General features: G+C 37.4%; 1 long non-coding RNA gene across 1 annotated transcript; it reads right to left on the bottom strand.

Annotated features, from left to right (window-relative positions):
• Positions 1-6,370: 6,370 nt before the first annotated feature.
• On the bottom strand, positions 6,371-8,707 carry LOC117243910. Its single transcript, XR_004495993.1, has 3 exons — positions 8,673-8,707; positions 8,067-8,126; positions 6,371-6,649 (listed from the first exon to the last, which is right to left on the bottom strand). It is a non-coding gene; the product is annotated as an uncharacterized LOC117243910 (long non-coding RNA).
• Between the last annotated feature and the right edge of the window lie 8,517 nt (positions 8,708-17,224).

Here is a 17,224-nt window from a genome sequence, read left to right as displayed (position 1 = left end):
TCTTACTTAGTTGCAGCTGAGTGTTCCTTGCTTTTTGCTAAGATGTTACACAGGAGTAGCCAAGCAATTCAGTCTCACTGAACCTGACCTCTGTTTTGCTGCTAAGTCCTGTCAACCCCTCCCTCCCACTCATTTCAATTTTAATTTGATGCAATTAGAGCTGATTTTACCATTGTTTTAAAGTGTCTAGACAATCCCATGCTCATATAAACACTCAAACACTTCACACCACTGCCTGTATTGTCTTACCTTTGTTCAAGTTTTGGCAAACAAATGCTGCCCCAGAGCTTTGCTGGATCAGATTTCATCATTTTGTCTGGTTAGGGCCCAAGCCAAGTAATCTGTACCCATGTAGCAGCTGTTATCCTTCTCAGGTCAAGTAAGGTATGATTTCCTATTTTCCTTAAGCTAAAAAATGTGTGTTGAATCAAAACTGGTGAGATAGGTGAGCACAGAGTCTACACAAGGGTCTGTAAAACACCTAAAGCTGTAATCCTAGATTAGTATTAATTGTCTGATAAAGACCATACATTTTATTACTTTGTGCATGAGTCAAACTAGCATTTTATGCATAAGGTACCTAGTAAATAAGTGCTCTTTAAAAAAAAAATAAATTGGTATTTCCTACTTTAATTCAATTTCAATTTTGAATGGAATTCATCTCTTATTTCTTATTCTTGTCAATGTTTGTTTTCTTTGCAAGGAGGGAAGGAGAGATTTAGATAGTTGAATGTAGTGATGCCATTTCTGAAAATAAGGATGGATGACTTTGCTTTCTGAAAGATTGCCAACAATAACTAGATCAGAGACAGTTCACCCTCTTCTTCTTGAAAGTGATTTACGAGACAGTATTTAATGAGGTCAGATGGCCCTGAGAAGACCAAACCCACAGTGAAGCCAAATAAGCAGAAACAATAGGAAAATCTTAGGAAGTAATTTAAGACAGAGAAACTAAAAGCCACGGTGGAAGAACAGAGCATTCAGAATAATATTGTTGACTAATTCAGCTCTATTCTTTCTCATATACCTCTTCAGAACTTCAGGTTCATTTGCCCAGTATCAAATGGGTACTGAACACTGTATACCAAAAATGCCATACCAAATACTGCATTCATAATTGTACCAGCATGGTTTCCCACATTTGAGCCTGAGATGGTACATAAATTTGTCATGCTACTTATCATTGTAGTAAAAAAATTCTATTATTTTTATATTATAAAAATAGATATCTTGTTTCTGTTTTGATTTCATATATCTTATTTCCGAGGTTTTCATTTTTTTAGTTTTCCCAGTTTGTATTTGGAATTTTCATGATGAAATAATGATTTTTGTTCTGCTTTAAATAATGTTTGCTGCTTCTAACATTACAAAAAAAGTAAAGCCGTAGAAGACAAAGTCCAAGAGTATATTCCAATATTCCTTCAAATATTTCTAAAATGGAAAGCTTACTCTTCAATCCACCTTTGAACTTGTACTTCTCTTTGAAGACTCCCTCTCAGTCATATACCACAATAAAAAATGAATACCCTCCACAAATATATTAAGAATGAAAAAAATAACCAAACAAAATTGCTGTGTTATGTCATCTATAAGTTCTGAGTTGGCTCAAATTACATTCTACCAGTTTGTGAAGGGAGACAACCTTTTGCCAGTTGTGACTGACTCAGCTGCTAGATTTCTGAAGAACAAAACAGACTTGAAGTCAAATATAGGTAGGAAAATGCTTTCTAAAGCTATTGTGAGAGAAAAAGTTCTTTTATAGAAAAGAAATATCCTTTCTTTCCTGATATTCTCTAGTGGATTTAATTGGTTTTACTTTTATGGTATGGACTAATTAAGAGAAATAACCAACCATCCCTGTGAAACCCCAAGTCCTTTCCTAGTTTTCAATACATTTTATCAATATAAAATTGTTTTATTATTTTATATATATTATATATATAATAGTAAAAATATTTTATTAAAACTTTCCAGTTCTGAAACTGTCTCCTTCCTTTCATTAGCATTTTTCAAGACAGGGAGGAGTTTCAAAGTTGCTGTCCTAATTGAATTTAAAATTTGATTCATATTCTGCTATCTTGTTTCCTGTTACTTGACTGCCTATTAAAATTTCTGTCATCATACTGACTATAGGATTTGATTTTTCATGAATTCACTGCTAATTTACACAGCCACCATTTTCTAGGGAGATCTCTGAAACTCATATATATGTATAAGTATATATATGTGTTTATATATGTATATATATTCTATATATGTTTGTGTGTATACAATATATGTATATTTTTTCTTTTTTAAATAAGGTTTACTATATCAAAGCAAAGAGAATTCTGATCTAAACTGTCTGGGACATCATATAGTTTTTTTGTGATTTATTTTCTATTCATACTATGGCATGTGTCAGCTTTAGTCACACTGGTGTCCTACAGATCAGCCCACTGGGATAATCATTCCTGTTTGCTCCCAACATCTGGCTAGCAGCAGAGGCAGATAGATACCATATTAAAGGCATGTCTGTGCTGCTCAGCAAAAGAGTGTATAGCTGTAATGGAACTTGCTCCTTGATCAGGGGCCACATGGCTGTGTCATCCTGGCAGCCTGCCTGCCTTGCAGAGCTGTGCTGGGGGGCAGAGACCACAGATGACACAGGCAGTGGCTGCTGCAGTCCCAGCCTCTGAGATGTGGAGGGGGAAGGCTGCACAGCATCGTGATGACCTGTCCCACATGGAGAAGGGCAGGCACTACCTCATTTGTAGTGACAGAAATGCAGTGAACCTCCTGTGATGGGGTTGAGAAAATTCTACTCTTCATAAGGTTTGCAGAGGAAGCTGCATGGGCTGACTTCAGACCATGTATAGCAAAGCCAGTGGTGAGAGCCCTAGACTCTGGCAGTGATCCGGAATTTGGGCTGCTGCTGTGACCAGGTCAGTAGATGTCCAGCTGTCCTATACCAGCATATGGTGCACCACACCACTGATGAAAGGGCTGAATGGCTTTTGGTGCTCCCAAGGTGCATGGCATGGTTGGAAAACTAAAGCTACCTCATTTTTAGTGTGTCTGCTGTGTAGATTTGCCTTCAGTATGCTCTCAGTCTTCTTGCAAACCTCCAACATTTTTTTCTTCTCACCCTGACAAAGCTTTTATAAAAAAGCTAAAATGAACACCAATATACAATCAGAAGGGAAAGTACAGAGCCTATTAAGAGAAATGGATAAATAAATCACTGAGGGTTCTGATCCTCAAAACACAGTTGTCCCCTTCTCTAATGCTGACTGCAGCAGCACTGCTCAAGCACAAAGTGGTCTTGATAGGAAATGCCTTGTGGATTTTGTTTGCACACACCAGTTGTCCTATATCGGGGTCATTCTAAGACCACAGAGGTACTGTAGTGTTCCACAGCAATACTGTGGGTGTCAGATGAGCATTGTAACCTTTGTGAGGTCCTACACATCAGCCACCAAAGTAATGGAGCAGAATTACTAAGTACAGCTGGACAGATGTATATATAATGATACCTTAGTTTTTACAGCATTTTTACTTTCTGCCTTCAGTTAATATATTTCAATTATTTTAAGTCTCTTCATTGACCAATGTTTTTCTCATGCTATTGATATTCCTCTTCTCTTAATTATTAGTGTTATCTTAGCAATGCTAAATTACCTCGGTCATAGACCTTTAGTCTGCAATATACCAATTTCCTAGGACTTCTTTCTTCTTTTTATTATAAGGTTTGGTAAAGTCTGTCTGAGACAAATTAAAATTCTTCAAAGGCTGACCTACTATATCAAATGCTACTGACGTCACTATCCTTAAAATTTTTGCATAAATCACTTTTAAGTATTTTTCATGTTTATGGGCACAGGATATTGAGATAATTTTACTTTAGGAGATCATCCCTCCATTTGTCAGTAAGTGGATGAAACTTAATTTCAGATGGAAATTAATTTTAGCTGTAGTGATTACAGATTTACATCAGCTGACTGTCTGATAAAACACATGTAAAAGACAGAATTTTTCTCATGGAAAAAAGAAATTTCTTTCAGAATTTGCTTCTAAAGACTCTTCTTCTCCCTAGATAGACTGGTAAGTGGCAGGCCAATACATCTATATAGTAGAAAGCAACCTGAGAAAGTTAAAACAAATGCCAAAAACCCAAGATTTGCATAAAGGCTACAATTTAGACATACCCTTGTTTATAATTGACCTGATACCACACAGCACATTATGGTTGTTTGGAATAGGCTTCTTCCTTTTTACTGTGTTCACCTCCATGTTTCATTATACATGAAGCAGTTGCAAATATTCTCTATATCCTTTAAAAAGTTATTCAAGAGAGAATCATAGCATTATGGGATGTAATTCTGTAAAAGCCACAGTTGTTATTCAACACCAGAGGATGTGCTGATGAGTCTGACCCTGCCCAGCCACAGCTCCTACATTCCCTGCAGAAGGGAATAAAGTTCCTGTGGTGCACATAAAAAAATATGCTGGGCAAAATAATCTGGGTTATTCCTGCCTCAGGCAAAGGCAAAACAATTAGAGAGATTGGTTTTGCTCAAGAACCTGGGTGCATTTGGTGGGTAATGTGAGAGGATTGGGAAGTCCAGTGATGCCTCACTGGATTTGATTTTGGATTAAAATAGCCAATTAATTAAATAAAGTCAACTCAATGGACTTTTGGGAATGGACCACAGACTAAGAAGAATCATATGTGTGTGTGTGTGTGTATGTATATTTATAAATCTCAAAAGACAGGAAAGGAGATGGGTTTAACTGGGATGTATTGGAAAATGTAGGACCTGGGCGTGACATGAATGGTGCTTGCCAAATAGGGCTAAAACATGACACATGATGTGGTTTGGCTTTTGTTTCTTTTTTTTCTTCTTTCTTTCTTTTTTGCAGTGCACAAAAAATAAATGGAGAAAGGATTGCCTCTCTAGCCCATATTTCTTTTAGGCAAATACCAAGAGACAAAAGGAGAAACCAACAAGGAGTCAGGCCTCATTTGTTTCCCTCTTCATGGAATTACCTGGGTCTTAACCACATTTATTTGGGGACAATAAATGGAAATAATATGAGGAGGTCCTCAACCTTCATCTCTTTCCAAGAAAATCATATTGGACATAACCATATTATTGAAGATTTGGTTTGTATTGTAAGTATTTCAGGGAGTTCTGAGTATATGAAAACAGGATTTTATGAACTTTCCTGATTTGCATATTCCACTGGAACAGCTATGATAGTAATAAAAAATATAATTCTTCTTAGCTTAAAATCTTTGAAGTGGAACAAAACACTGAATGTTCATTGTGAAATGCACAGCTGATTGTATTTAAAGAATACTATTACATGATAGGTAAAATTATATAAAATAGGACAGAAATTATTATTATTACGGCATTTTACTAAATTAACTAGCATTAAAATGAATAGCATTTTACTAGGAAGGTTTTCTAGAGCTTGTCTCTAGAGAGTAATCACATCAGGATGGAAATTACATTCAAGAATAAAAACACATGCATGTGTGTGGCTCTCTAGGTGTCTGTGAGAGAGTGAGATTAAGAATGAAAGCATACTGAAGATTTCTCCCCACTGTCTTGCATCCACATTACAAATATATTTCTTGACTGTTATGCAGGAATCAGGGAATTAACCTCTGCTTTTCTGTTCTTACACTCCCAAAGAGAAATTCAATGGATTTTGGATTGTTTGTTGGTTTGTTTGGGAGTTTTTTATAATAAGAGAAATATGGGGTTGAATCTGAAGTCTAATTAAGCAAAACTTCCAATAAGAAATTGAAATTAATGACTAGAAAAGAGCTAAAATATGAAAACGTTAACTATCCTGAACCAGCTGAGATGAAACTGAGAGAATTTGAGTTAAAATCTATGTAAAATAAACAAATATGCCTTAAGAATCTGTGCATGAATGTAGTGTTTTTAAAAGTACAGTTAGTTATTAGTACTGGCTGAAGTCCAGAAAAATGGAACTACACACTGTGCAAAAATCTTGACACAGGTGTGCCTTTATTTTGGTCCATACCACCTTAGCAACCCCAGCTTTCTCATAAGCAAAAAGTGCCAGTCAAGCCCAGGTGGATGTTCATTGAGATGTGAACAGTTCAGGTCAAAATGACTATATTAATTTTCAGTTGTGATCCAAGCAAAGATTTGGTGAACAGAAACAATTCAGTACTACTTTAACTAACAATATACGTTTAAATAACAAGCAAGACCTCCAGGTTACATAGGAAGAAACATTCAACACTAATTTTCTAGAACTGCAGTTTAAAAAGGGAAAAAATAACTGATGTAGGTTTCAGGCCTTAAAAAAAAACAAAACAAACCAGTGTATCTGGTCAATACCCATTTGCTTTTGCTGGAGTCTACCCACAGTCTGAAAAGTCTCAGCACTGTTCTGGATTTTGGGGCCCTCATGGGTGAAAAGGATACTGTGCTATATCTCAGAAAAGGACTGCATGTAGTGGAATGTTTCTTCAAAGAAATCCATACTAGTGAAGTTGTGTAACTTTTCTCCTATGTAATTGCGTATCAAATCACAAATGGTTTTAGAAGAATTGCTGGGTATGCTGTGTTCAGAATGTGATGGTCATATCCTGGACTCCTCTATGTCTGCTCCTTGCTATTCACTGTAATTTGAGTTTAAAGTATAAATTCAGACAGATAATTGCACACTTTTTGCCAATAATTCAGCGTACTTCACTGAAACAATAGATTTTCTCTTTGATTAATTTAAAAAAAAATACAAAATCATTAACATGCTTGGTTTTCATCCAGGTCTAGGGAATTGCAATGACCCTCAAGGTCAGTTCCCTCACAACTAATTTTCATTGTTTCTGTCTATACTCAAGAGGACTAAATCTGAGACAGTCACCGAGAAGTGAGCATTTGTAGGATGATTCATCTGCCATATTTTTTACATCATCTGAAAGATGAGATAAATTAAGCTCTTACTCTTCAATCAGATGGATTCCATCCCCAAGCTGGACACTGGCTGCCTACATACAGGGTTTGGATCATATGGTATCTAGGAAAAGAGTACATGGCTTCAACTTTAAAACTGCTTAGGGAAGCAGTTTTAGAACCTCTAGTTGATCCTGAAAATGACCTGGACTTGATGTATCTGAATTTCCTGAGTTCTCCTGGACTACAAACCAGGGTACCTATGTCTGTGAGCTTCAGTGACTGATCCCTTCCTCCCCAAAATGTAAACCCCCACATTCTTTTGTCTCACTCCTGTTAGCTGAAAACACAGCTTGTGAGCAGGGTCCTACAACCATAAAAACAGACACAGTCCTTGCCAAGTAAGATGAAGCTTTGTCTTAAGTCCAATCTGGGCCCAAGCTTGCATCTCCCATGAGACTGGAGGTTATGTTAGGAGACCCTTGGCAAAGCTGAGCTACTGGTTCAGACAAAAATGTAAGATTAATAAGTGCAGAGTCTCTAGATAGGAGTTGTCAGACACCGCTGAAGAGGACATCTTAGCTGCAGTTGCAGTCGTGCAGGCTAAGCAGCAGCAGCAAGACCAGCAATGCAAAAAACCCCAACCACTTTACACTTTGTCTGAGTGGTATTTCTTTATTTTGTTGAGTTTACTCTTCCTTTTTTCTCCCTGATGAAATTCCTGAAAACAGGTGAAATTTTTTTTTCTTTTTTTTTTTTTTTTAATATGGGAAATGCTATCAGTGCTGTTAGGTTTTGAAAGCTATCAAACCAAAGATATGCAGTGAGCTAGAACACTGGCTCCTCTTGTACCAATGGCTTTTTATGCAAAGATATGGACACCAGTTGGTAGAACAATTTACTGTTTCACAAACACTTGGAACAGGCTGTTTCATACTTAATGAAAAATGACGCCCATGTACTGAAATAAAAATGAACACTGAAAGCTTTCCAGTGGACATGCAATCAAACAGCAGGTCGCAGAGAAAAGAAATGCTGTCCTTGCAAAGTAAATTCAATTCAGATGAAAATAACATTTCCTCCAGAATTCAAAATATTTAAAGGTGCAAAAGTTTCTTTGCAGGCTTAAAACCTGATACTTACCTTTACTGACATTCACATTACTGTATTATGTCTTTTTTCTCCGGATGGTTAGCCTTTTACCTAAAAGCAGAACATATATGTATATATATGTGTGTATATTTATATATATATATGTATATTCTTCTGAATTTTAGTCCAGGAGAACTTATGCTTCAAGCAAGGGATCTATTGCAGCTGGAACAGGAAATCCTACTCTATTATTTTCAGTCCCCTGAAGTACTAGAAACCTGACCCCAACATGGAGCAGACCTTCCTAAGCTCTGCATGGGGAATGAAGCTGGAAGGGAGCTCCCTTGAGTGTTAAACTTCCTTCAGTGTCCAGTTGAATAAAGAGCAAAAGAAACTACACGTACAATTATTTTCTAACTAATGTTGATATTGTTATCTCTACACATACTTGTGGGAATAACACCTATATTCCAACACACAAGCTTTGCTTTAGTTATAGAGGCAGTTAGTTAGTGACATCCTAGCATGTTGTATACCTCAGTGTGGACCAGGCATACCTGCAATGGTATGTATTCAGCTAGTTAGACTGAAGCCTGAAAGGAGGCTGTAAAACTAGTTCTGCTACAGCAAACAAGGTGTTATAAAATATAAACTTACATGTGCAACACTCTGTGCTTTCCACATCTCACTCTGTGCTTTCCACATCTCACTCTGAAAATGAAATTTGGACATTGCTGGCATATCTGTCAAATAGAGAAGCTCCAACTAAATGAGCTTTACTTCCCCTTCCCACTCGGAGTGATATAGTGATGCAAGCAGCCAGAGGTGTGACCTGGTTAAAAGGGGGAAATTACCAAACAGAAGACACCTGCTGAATTACCAACAGAGAAAATGCCTGCCAGCCTAGGAGCTCAGAGCCTGGGAATTTGATCCATGAACCAGAAGCATCCTTGACTATCAAGGGTGGCATCTTTGAAGTGCATCTCAGTATCTAGAAACTGATTATGTCCTCAGATACCATCAGTGAGAAAGCAACAAACTGTCATTGCAACTTATCACCCAAAAGACAAAAAATAGTCTGGAAAAAAGGGAAAACACCCTAAGAATGTAAGATTTCATAACTGCCATGGACAGTTATAACTGCAAGGAAAGAGAAAAAGCCTGGAAAAATAAAAATTGTTCTTGAGGAATGGAAAGAGTCATTCTTTGACTCTTGTGAAAAGTAAAAATCCACAGCACCTACTGGCTAATCAAAATGGTGGTGTCCTACATTCTCTTATATTTCTATCACATATAAATGATTTGATTTTTATTAAAAATGGAGCTTCTCTCATTCAGAACTTCCTAAGCTGCATGTACATTCCCAAACTCTCCACATGAACTTCCTGTGATCTTGGCTCCTCACCAGGGACAGTTCTGGCTGGCCCTAGACTTCGTGCCAGGGATCATCTTTGAAATGAGGCTCTGTTACTCTGTTGGAGCCTCCAGGCCCAGTTCTGTCATCATCTCAGTCTGTCTTCCCATTTCTGGGATCAGTTTGATCTCCTCTCTAGGACAGTCTGGCCCTTTTTGAGGTCTGTCTAATGCACTTGAAACCAATATTATTATGAATTTGCATATATATGCATATACATAATTTATCATAAATACATCAGTGGTTATATTATCATTTTTGGCTTCACTCATCATCAGATGCCTCTTAGGGTATGACATAAGCTTTGTTTCACAGACCGTGAAATGCTAATTCATGGTATCACTATTGCAGCAAAGAATAGAATGTTAATTACAAAATATGAAATTTTATACTACAATTAATAAGTTTAAGAGGAGAACTGAAAATGAAATGGTTGTATTTTCCTAATAATTACTCAAGTCACTTTTCTAATATTTAGTCAAGACTAGTGACTATTTCAATTCAGTGAGTCTTAAAGCCAGCAGAGAGAATATTATCTGTAAGTATCGGCTAAACCCTCTGAAAAAAATGCCAGCACGCAATACATATTGTTTAATTTTTTGTATCTGTGAGATCCCATAATCTAATTTTTTTGCTAACTCCTAGCAGACCAGATGAGGAAGAGCATGAGATCAATAGAGATTTCTGGTAGGGGAATTTTTATTTTTTTGAATTTATTTCATTCAGAATATTCAAACAATTTCTTTCCCAAAAGGTGAGAATTTTAAGGCTATTTTTGTATCTTAACTACTTAATTAAACAGGATTTAGATAGCTAAGTATTTTCTGCATAAGTCTGGTTATTCCCTTCAATTGTAATATTAATTTATTTTTTCTACTTTTTATGTTCTCTTTCATACAAACATTAGTTAATTATTATTTTGGAGAGACAGGAAGTCAAGATCAAGAAAATTATGGCTAAACAATAAGTTATTCTGGTCACTTGATAGCAATTTTAATGTAATAGAATGTTTATTCTCTCATTCAGAGTAAATTGCACAACATCATTTATAATGAATAGCTATAAATTGCCTTTGAATCTAAGAAAGGTTGGAGAGTATCATTGTTTTCCAGTTGGTAATAAAACATTAATTTTGGTTCATTTACAGTTGTTCCAAGGAAGAAAAATTACTACAATCTTATGGCCACATTCTTCACTTTCCCCACACTTGGCACAAATTTTGCTGACATTTTAGCAATAATGAGTGCTTGGCAACATATCTTCAGAAGGATCAAACAATATCTTACAACCAGAGAAGTTCTCGTGACAGATGTCCAACTGAAAGCTTTGTCCTGGCTGACAACATAAGTATTTATTGTCCAGTTAAATCTAGGCTAATCTACTTAAATCTAAATATTTAAAATGAGAATTTTTGGAGGTCAGTCAGGATTTTAAATAATGAATGTTTCTCTGCAGTGCTATGTTTTACAAGAAATCTCTCCCCAGGTCTTCATATCGTTTCTGTTGCTAGAAGGAAAGATTTATTTTGGAAATGGAGGGCAATTTCCTAAGTCTTCATGTCTGTTTTGGCTCCTCAGCTGAATGAACAGATAGATATTTCTGTACAACTTAGTATGTCATCAATTATGCAAATCACATTGTTGTAGATATTCATAGAATATGTACCACATAGGTTAAGGATACTGTATAACTTTTCCTCAAATAGTGTCCTAGTGGCATTTGTGCTAGGGAAAAAAATGCCGTAATGAGGGGTTTCCTGAAGTTCTTACTTACAGAAGTAATTAAAACCCCTACAAACCTCTACTTTCTGAATTGGAATGGGTGTTGTTAATTTTAAATATTCTAAAGAGAAGAATATAGGAAAAACCTCATAGGAATTTGTTTGAAGACATCTGGTGTCCCTGGAGCCACGTTGCAGGAACCAAATTCTGTGTTAGCCCTGAGATATCCTTTTCTGGCCTTTTAGCACTATGCATGAGATCCAGTGGTCCCAGCAGGTACCAGTAGCTAACCTGGAAGGAATTCTGGCAGAGAACAGATGCAGATGAAGCATTTAGATATTTACACAGAAACTAATCACCATTCTCCTTGTCCTAGTGAATATTTAAACATTTTCTGTGAAGTAGAAGGTGTAGAAGATGAGTAAGAAAATCAGGGTTTATCCAAGAATATTTCCACTTCATTGAATCATATAGTCCTTGTATATTTTCAACTGCATACAGTATCCTAGATCCAAATACTAATAGCCTAATTCTAGATAGCACTTAATGATCCCTATCAACAGACCTGTGGAGAGAAGGAAAAGAACAGGCAGAGGGGTACATCTGCTGTATTAGTTTGGGCCTTTTTCACAATGCACTGTTTGGCTGAATGTATTCAGAAAACTCCATTCAAATTTATGGATATTTTGAGTTGCTTAAATCCACATTTTTTAGTGTATAAAATATAACATAAATAAGTTCCAGCTCAGTCTTTAGCCTGTCACCAGGAATATCTGACTCTTTAATATTTCCAGCAGTAAGTATCCAGCAGGGAGGAGAGAAACAAAGAAGGGAATTGGTGAGAAATCAGAAAGAAGATCAAAGTTGGTTTTAGATCTTGTTTTTTTTGTACAAAAGCTGTCCCATGAATAGGAAATTGAAACCAAGTGATTCAATAGTACTCATTTCAGAGGTTGTTGTGTACACTTATCTAAAAACTTCAGCATTGTGGAGTCATTCTGGGCAACACCACTTCCACTGTTTTCCAGGATTTCATTATAACTGTAGGCATTTGTATAGTGGATTCAAGGATAATACACTAGGAGATCAAGGAGAAAGATAAACTTAAAGAAATACACTTTTGAGGCATTTGTAATACACAAAGGGATTAAGTATCTTAGTGCTGGTCAAAGTCTGGATAGCATTTTCTCATAACCTGTTTGAAACTCTGTTCTGTTGTTTTGCTGGAGTCACAGATTTACCACAATGCTCAGTATTTCTGTTTATATCAAAGAATCTTTCTGGATCACAAACTCAGACCTGGTGGCACCCAGTGGTTAAAAGGAACAGGAATATATATCTTGCCTTACAAGAAAAAAAAAATATAGAAGCAGGTGCTGGTATTTAAAATGTTTGATATGGTCTGAGTAGAGCTCCCTACGAGAAGTGCCACAACTGAACCAGCACTGCCATGCTTATTCAGTCAAGTTCCACATCTGGGAAGAAATTAAGAAAATCTCAAGTTCAGTTTTTCTTGATCAGAGCTCTTTAATAAGCAGAAAAATTTAAATATCAAGGAAAATATATTTTTCATATGTGCACTTTGCTTTTGCATCTCTATATAATATTCTCAGATTTTTCTGTTAAGAAATGAAAGGAGTCAATAACAACAAAAGTAATTTACTGATTGTTTCAGCTAAACTGGGCATATTTCTGGAAAGAAATAAAGATTACAACCTGGGTAAAATATCAGGTTTTAATAATCAAGAAGGAAAAAAATTGAATAGGCAAAACTCAGAGCATATAATATGAGTACCAGAAGCCAGTGCTATGAGAACTATTGGAAGGCAGCTGAACATCATATGCTGATGAATAAGGGTAAAGATCTAAATCAATTTCAAACTTATGCAAAAGATGCCACAAAGGTTAATTTACTAGAGATGTTACAAGAACATCTGTTCTACCAGTAAGTCAGGAGCATGGAAAGAAATACAGCAGCAGCCAAAGGAGCATGACTATTCTCCAGTGCAAAGAAGAGATGGGGGAAAACTAGGAAAAGAAGGGGAGGAGGAACAGGAGATATAAATTATTAGCAGCTCAACAGCTTTGATAGCTCTCAACTTCAACTCCCTTATACAAAGAATAACACAACTTCTTAGGTCTTGAAGAAGGGTACATTGCCATTTCACTTTCATTCATGCCATTTAATCTGCCTACAGACATTTTTACATTCAAATCACTTCATTCATCCTGCTACAAATAGCACTTGTTTGGGAGCTTATTTATTCTACAACATTACCTTGAAAAAAAAAAGTTTTTTAGGGCATGCTGTCTTAGGTAAACTCCTCTATAAGGGAGAATTACAGACAATTCCTGGCTGTAATGAATTACATGCTTGTGCAAAGGAGAGCTCATTCTAGGAGTATCCAGTAGACTTTTTAAACGTTTTGCACCTCATGTGCTCCAAGGGATAGAAAATATTTTGCCATGCTGGTCTACCAAAATTCAGAATTGTGATATATAGTAGCTTATCCTGATTAAGGTGATCCCTGTTTGTCAGTAAGTAGAAGAGAACAATATCAGCAGTTGAAGGATTCTTTGGCCAGGGTAAGGGACAAAGCTAATTTTGAAAGCAGGCACAACACAGAGAGTAAGTTTTGGAGAGGAGAGATTGGGGTGTCTAATTGTTTGGATATGAATATGATCTAAGCTGATCTTAGCTATTGTCAATGGTGATCTACAGCTCAGTACAGTTGCCCTTTAGTTACAACTTCATAAAGAAATATCGAGGGTTTTCAGAAACCTGGGACACTTTAGGCTACCATCTCACCTCCTGACTATATGAACTTGCCTAAGAATCAGGCTGCCTGAATGTTCTCAGTGAGTTAATGTACTCTACAATGGGCTTCTCAGAGTAGAGAAGACTTCATTAAGGACAGAACAATCTCAGAATTTCCTGAATACATTTGGAGTCTGATGAATAGATGGTGTAGAAGTAATATGTAACTGAATTGCAGAACAATGCTTTGATTTCTCTTTCATGTAAAATATTGCCTTAAGTGAATAAATTGTTTATTTGTGTCAAAACAGAGAATTTAAAATTATGGACATTGCCCAACATGAAAATAATATTTCTTTATTATGCTATTAAATTCCAAAGAAGACACTTCCACATAACATAAGAAATAGCTGGAAGGGAGACCAGAGGACAGTCACTTCCCACAACATATATCTCAGCGAAACCTGAGCAATTCTTATTGCTTATTAACTTACTGTGATCTATATTTAGTTGAAAACAAACATTAAAAGGCAGAGGAGAGAGTTTTGCCAGCCCTGAGATATTATCAAAACCTCATAATGGACTAATTTGCTATTAAAAACAAATGTGGTTATAGATTTCACCTGCATTAATAAATGTAACTCATTTTTTTGGTATAAAATAATAAACATAAAGCCTTAATATAGTCTGTGCATGCAGTAAGAAGCTGTAAGTTATGTCTCAGAGACACAATTCTCATACAACAATTTTATATTTTGGTTATATATTTTGACAGATGTTTGTAATTTCTAAGCTATATGCCTTGGAGAGCTGTCCAAATGATTGTATTTTTCATGGTTCTTTGCCGAGAGCCTAAAACACCAATTTGCATCTTTCCATCCAGTACTGTGGAACTGGCAGTATGCTTGTCTGTCATTCCCTGATGGAAAAGAATGGAGAAAATGCAACAAAGTTGTGTCATTCTGTGTCAAGGCAATGTCTGCACTTCCCTATGAGCACACAGCCCTAGACAGAGGTGCTTGGAAACAGCGCTGATCTAAAGATTTGCAGTCCTGAAAATCCCAGCTCAGCTTCCCACTAACCCTTAAAGCACAGCAGTCTGCAGGGACTGCTGGTCTTGGCTTTATGTTGTTCACCACTCAGAGCTGTGTTTCTGTGGGCACTCAGCAGTCCTTCAGGCTTTGTAGCCCTGAGCTGGGATGACATCTCTCTCCAGCTTTCAAGTATGGACACTGTTTGACAGGACTGCCATCCAAAGTATACTCTTCTATCCATAGCCAGACTATTCCTACCTGGACAGAACAGTGTGCCAACAGATGAGTCTTTTCAAAGAATATGTGGGAAGGCAGGCACCCTGTTTCTGTGCTGCCAGGTTCTGGCTGCAGCCCATGGCCCCGTTATCCTTCCTGGCTCCTAGAGCACAGGCTGTCCAGGCTCACACCGCTGGGAAAGCCCTGGGACAGAAAAAGAGGGGAGCTCCCCTGGGGCAACTTCACAGCTCCCATTTTCTTGGGAACTGCACCTGTGACCAGATCCTCAGCCTAGGTCTTTGCCTGAGGTACACCACAGTCTGTGTCCAACCTTGTGTCTGCTGTCCATCACCTACTGCCCCGCTGGACTTCATGCCTGACTGTCTCATCACTGTGGTCTTGACAGGCATTTGCAGGGCTTTGGGCTGGGCATGGTCACAATCTCTGCTCTGCAGATCACTTGAGCATTTGGTGTTAAGCAGTTGAAGGACAAGGAGATAGACCTGGATACCTCCCAAGAAGGGACTTCTGCCCAGCGTGATGTTTTCCAGGCTCCTCTGAGGACTGTGTAGGGTGTGGCAGTGGAGAGATGGTGTAAGTCTCTCAGTACCTCCTCAGGTCAAGGAAGACCTTATATCTGTTCTGTTATACTGAAAAAACTTCTAGAATTAGTTGGTTATGATAGAGAGAAGAAGACCTATGAGCCCCAGAGAAGACCAGAGCTGAAGGAATCTTTGCCTAAGGATTTCCTCCTCACCAGAGGCAGGTGGGAGTGCTGCTTTTGGGTAAATCTCCCTACAGCATTCAAATTGATTCAAAACACGGTGTGAGAGAACCCTTTCTATATGTACTTGTCCTGTACAGAGCCTGTGTATCTGGTAACATGATTTTCTCTTCCTACTTACCATCTAGGTATTGCAATACCTTCTGCTGCAGTCAGTACCTAAGTCTCATTTTGGTTTCATACCCTTATTTCTGTGTTAATAACATAACATTTGAATGAGAACATGGCCACAAATCCTTAATGTGATATCTTTATCCTCTCTTACTCACACAGATGAGGATTTTAAGATGAGAATTTGTAGCTCTTACTGCAGCAATGAATGACATAAGGCTGTTGCTATTTCCCTGCTCAGGGAGGTGCCTGCTGCCTGGGGCTGTGGCTCGCTGGTGCCCCAGGCTGCAGTTCCTGGCTGAGGGTGGGATGGCCCTGAGTGCCAGACTCTGCCCTGCTGTCCTGGGGGCTCCCACAGCACTCAGGGACATCCCAGCCCCTTTGGGGCCCTGGCAGACATTGGCTAATGTGATGTCAAACATCTGCAACAGTTTCTTCCCCCACTGGAAAAATATATATTTTTTTAAAAAAAATTATACTAGAATCAAGGTTATAATTAATTCTGTTCAAACCTGAAACAGACAGACCCCTTGGACTTCTATACAGAAACTATACCCTGCATGTAGAAACAATTGAGAAATTTCTTGGGTGTCTGAAATTTTGCTGCACTAGATTTCTGCTCTTTTTAGAACTGCAGATGGTTATTGGAGTCGATTGCACTTTAGAGCTCAAAATTAGGAGAACCAAAATAAATGTGTGCATTAGGCCATTACATCCCTCTCTTTTCAGTTCCTAGGCTGTGATGGCCCAAGTATAAGGAAATTAATCAAATTTTCAATACTGCAGACAATGCCAATGCAAAGCATAAGCAGGGAAATGAGCTGTGCGATTACCTAGTCTGCCTCCCTGCCACTGCAACATCATTAATGTGAACATGTTTTATTCATACTGCCTCCAGACTCAGACAATATCCTATATCCTGATTTCCTAGTATTTTAAACAATGGGAGTTTTGCCCCTCTGGGGAATAATTGAGCTTAAGTGGCCTTCATTACAATTTTTTAACTATTAAATTAAATTTTATTTTACTCGCACTACTATTAAATTGAAAAAGGGCATTTTGCATGAAAAATTATATCTTAAATGAACAAGAGAGTTGCTTGGATTTTATTTCTGCAAATTTGGGGAAAATCTCTGAAGAGAAAAAACTGAAGAATTCAACATGAATATGA

This window comes from Parus major, chromosome 1, assembly GCF_001522545.3.
Source record: "Parus major isolate Abel chromosome 1, Parus_major1.1, whole genome shotgun sequence".
NCBI lineage: Eukaryota > Metazoa > Chordata > Aves > Passeriformes > Paridae > Parus > Parus major.
Note: the sequence above shows the minus strand (reverse complement) of the source record. Positions and strands in the feature narration are given on the sequence as shown.